Source organism: Microtus ochrogaster, chromosome 7 (assembly GCF_000317375.1).
Source record: "Microtus ochrogaster isolate Prairie Vole_2 chromosome 7, MicOch1.0, whole genome shotgun sequence".
Lineage (NCBI taxonomy): Eukaryota > Metazoa > Chordata > Mammalia > Rodentia > Cricetidae > Microtus > Microtus ochrogaster.
Window position 1 is genome coordinate 18,629,242 of NC_022014.1, and position 4,800 is coordinate 18,634,041.

The following is a 4,800-nucleotide window of genomic DNA, read 5'->3' on the forward strand; positions in this document are numbered from 1 at the left end:
CATTGCCTGCTCTTCCAAAGGTCCTGAGTTCAATTCCCAGCAACCACATGGTGGCTCACAACCATCTGTAATGAGGTCTGGTGCCCTCTTTCTGGCCTGCGGGCATACACGCAGACAAAATATTATATACATAATAAATAAAGTTTAAAAAAAACCAGGAATCTCCCCTCCTCCCATGAAATTCCAACACTACCCCATAAGGTATAAAGAAACAGACTAAGCGATGGAGATTGCTCAGCAGTTCAGTTCCCAGAAAACACATCAGGTGGGTTCCAAGTGCCTGTAGCTCCAGCTCTATCTAAGATCAGGCAATCCCTTTTCTGCTTCAAAGGAAAACTGCATGTACATTCACCAAATAATAAAAAACTTTAACACACCAGAAATTATACAGTGGTTCTCTCCCTTTGCCACCATATTTTATTTTTAATAGAAGTGAGGAAAAAAAAAAAAACAGAAGGCTTTAAGAAAACTCCAAGTCAATATTGGGTTGCTAGAATACATTTAAGTAAGTTTTCAATAAGGTAACTTCAAGTCATGTATTGATACCTCAAGGAAAGTTTTAAACAGAAAATTAGCATCACTTAAATTACCATACCAAAAACAAACAAAACCCACCAAACAAAAAAATAAAACAACAAATCAGACAAATGAGTAAGGTACATTTCAGTTTAATCATTTTGAGTACACATTTTTGGAGAAAATGTTAGACATACATATCAAGTTCCTAGAAGGATTCAGGAATTTCACTTCACTTCGAATTGTCTTTGAAGGCAACTCACCCTTACCACTATATGCATTTGAAATTACATACTTACCAACTGTCAGTCTGCTTATCCATGCTAGGAAAGGACAGAGTTCCTTAGAAATTTATTTCACTTTAAATCTTAAAGACACAAATTCAGACTCAAGATTTGTTGAGATCTTATCTAGAATAAATTACCATACACACTCAAATTATGAATTCCAGATTTTAGAAAACTAGTATTATTTATACTAAAACCAACAGAATTGACTTTATTGATTCACAAAGGTCATAGCAGAAATGGAATGTAGACATGAATACTAGTATTATCCAGAATGTGGCTAAAAATGAGGGAAAGAAATCCTTATGTCACAGGCTAATGACTGAACTAGACAGGAATAAACGTATTGTGGGCTAATTTTCACAAAGATGCTAACAATATTTTTTACACAAGTTTTCCATGCATGGAACAGAATATGCCTTCATTATTTCATTCACCTATGCAGTGAGAAAAAAGGATCACTGAACAAGTTTTATGTCAACTTAAAAGAGGGTGGGGAATCTTTATTTAAAACTGTATTTCTTATTCATATGTGTATCTGCATATGAGCACATTATGTCCAAGATCCTCATGGACCTACATGGTTTTAGTTACCTGACATGGATAATGGGAACCAAACATAAGTACACTCGCAGCATGTTGTGGTTTTCTTCTTTTTTCTTTTTGAGACAAGATTTTTCTATATAGCCCTTGCTATCCTTGAACTCACTATGTAGACCATGCTTCCTGGAACTCCCAGAAATCCACTTGCCTGTCCCTCTTGAGTGCTAGGATTAAAGGCATACACCACACCTGAGGTTATGACATGGTCTTAATTGTTGAGGCATCTCTCCTGTCCCTAGATTTCAATTACTAATTTTAAATAATACAATCATTTCTTCTCACCAAAAGAATATGTTTTCAACTTTTTCGTGCATAGGGTCCTTTAGGAAAACGTGTATATGTGTGTGAGAGAGAGAAAAAACCCTTATGAAGAAGTAACAGCCTAAAGATCTAATTACTACCCAAGCTGTGAAAATTCTGGCTTCTCACCTCTTTGATCACTGCCACATTACATTACAGCTAGGCTAAAAAAAAAAAAAAATCAAACCATGATATGAAAATTATAAAGCAGTACTCACCAGAAAGGCAGCTCTAAACAGATACGGAAAACCATTTCCATTGTATCTACGCCATTCTTAGATTAAACTGTGAAAGGCAATCAAACTTAAGCCCTCAGGCAATTTTACAATCAAAAGACAAAGCGGGAAAAAAATTTACAATATATTTTTATTACTGGCTGCTAGATGTTTATATTTAAAATTTTAAACAAATTGTACTGTCCCCAAATAAAATAATAATAGGATAGCTAATCACCATTCAACTTACTTTTTCTACTTTCACTGTTCAAATGTCAAATATATGACCCCCTCACTAAACTCCAAAAATTACGTAAGAATCCGACTCTTATTTTAAGCCAGGGAATCATCACACAGCCCAGCCTGGCCCTAAAATGAAGCCATTTCTACCTCCGCCTGCAGTGTTCTGGATTAAAAGTGTGCAAAGCTATGCAGATTTCTGAGTATTCATGTCAGTGATGAACCCAGTGGCATGTTAATGTAATTTATAGCTTACAGAGACAAATTATTTACAAGTATCACTACATTTGAAGCAATGTACTTTGTAGGAGTAAATACAAAGTAAATAATTTAAGTAAAACTCCCTATAATTGTACACCATTTTTGTCACTGCTAGAATTGAGGGAATCTGTCTTTTCTTAAGTTAATTCACTGTAGAATGTAAAGGTGACTGTAATTAAGGACAATGGACCTGGAGCCATGGACTAGATGGACTAAGTATTTCCCCTCTTCTTTTATCTAAAAGGCATCTATATAGGTTCAGGACCAACCAGAAAACTGAAGAGCAGCATTGCGCCTTTATTACTCCTAAGGTCAGTAACCCTAGAGCTACTTACTCTGGTCCAAGTGTTTGAATGTCCAGTGGATCTATTATTTATACTCACATTTAAATAACTGCACAGCAGCTTTCTTCTTTATGTGCGGAAAATGGGTATGTTGGGGTGGGGGTTAAAAAAAAAGGAACATCAGGTACTTACAGAATAAACTAACCTGTACTGGCAGGGCTGTGGGATTTTTCTTCTCTACCAGTAAGTAGCAAATGCTGAAATTCTGCTGCTAGTTAACAAAAACACAAATTGTATTAAACTGAGGAGTTCAACCCATACTATAAAGTCAATGTGCATTTAATTTCCTCAGAGCCTGATAGTAGTTTGCCTAAATCTAACAAAATTTGCTTTACATTGGCTACTGCAATTCAGTGATAATTCGCTAGGACACTCAAGTACCTCTTAGATGCTTTAATGTTCAATCAATAATGCATTCAATGTGTAAAGTGTGCTGGAAATTTTGGTTGCCCTAAAAGGGAGTGTAAGTATTTAAATGTGATAACCTTTACATCTCAATTACTAGACAATCCTTACAGGCAATTTTAACTTTTAATTAAATTCTCATGAAATTTTTATCTCATTTTCATTTAAAAAAATGGGCTATAAATTTTGCTACTTCTCCAGATATTAAACAGCTAGCAAGTAAGGGAAAAGTAACTCTAAACAGATACCCTATTTCTGATTTGAATTGTAAGAACTATAATTACTTTCTTAGCCGCTTAGGCAATTCAGCAACCCTAGAAAAGATAGTAAGTAGAAATGATATTTTCACATAGGATTAGCAGACTGATTATCTTAATAAAATATCAATCATCTTCACCGATACAAAAGTATAAAACCTCAAAGGAACAAAAAGAAACAATAGTTAATTTCCTAACATTTGAGGTTCTTAAATCTAAACCCACCATACAATAATTTGTGTCCCACATAGTCAGCATCAGTTAATATATATTATATTGGGGAAATAGGTCTTCATTCTTCTTTTTCTTTTTGGTGATGGGGATTGAATTCAGGGCTTCACGCATTATTAACATGTACTCTGCCACTGGGCTACCTCCAGCTTCTCAATCTTCATTTTTATTCAAGTAGGGTAATCAACAAATTTCATCACTAACTCCCTCAAATGGTGAAGACGTAAGATTAAAAACAAAAAACAAAAAACCTAAGCTCAAAAGAAAATACACACACACACGGTTTCCAGATACTGTAACAATGTCAAAGGGACACTACCCTATAACTTTAAAAAATCATAGCAACATTGAAATAATGACTGGTGTCCAAGTAATCGTTTAAGGCAATATAATATATACACATTTATCCTCTCTGCAGTCTCTTTCACAATGACAACACACACAATATATATATATATATATAATATAGTCATATTCAGCCTCAAGATACTAATCAAAGTTAGCACCCACTGAGTCCATTTAGTTATATGGTATTCAATATATTTTAATTAATAGAAGTAGTTGAAATTGGCTTTAATGAACACTAAGTCATAGGCTGTGTATCGCCACTTCAGTAGTCTACACTTACTAAAAAGACTTTCCCTTGGAAATGAAAACTGAGCAGACTTACAAGAAAATTAATTCAAATCAAACTAATTTAATTTGAAACTGTTGTTCAGACTGGAGTTAACTATCTTTTCAGCAGAGCAGTAGTGGTGCACACCTTTAATCCCAGCGCTTGGGAGGCAGAAGCAGGCCACCCTGATCTACAAAATGAGTTCCAGGCCATCCAAAGCTACCTAGTGAGACCCAGACTCAAAAACAAAGAGAAACAGAGAAATCTTGTCTTGAAAATAAAAAAATGAAAAACTAAATAAAAATTCTTTTAAATTGCAAATATTAAAGTGAGAATGCATAGCATTTAGGAGAAAAAAAAAATAGTGCAAGAATTTGTGTGACAAGCCGGGCGGTGGTGGCGCACGCCTTTAATCCCAGCACTTGGGAGGCAGAGGCCGGCGGATCTCTGTGAGTTCGAGACCAGCCTGGTCTACAGAGCTAGTTCCAGGACAGGCTACAAAGCCACAGAGAAACCCTGTCTCAA

At 35.2% G+C, this 4,800-nt stretch overlaps 1 long non-coding RNA gene across 1 annotated transcript; it reads right to left on the reverse strand.

The window, feature by feature from the left end:
* Positions 1 to 652: 652 nt before the first annotated feature.
* Positions 653 to 4,470, reverse strand: LOC113456339. The gene is made up of 2 exons (XR_003377161.1): positions 2,912 to 4,470; positions 653 to 1,991 (listed from the first exon to the last, which is right to left on the reverse strand). It is a non-coding gene; the product is annotated as an uncharacterized LOC113456339 (long non-coding RNA).
* Between the last annotated feature and the right edge of the window lie 330 nt (positions 4,471 to 4,800).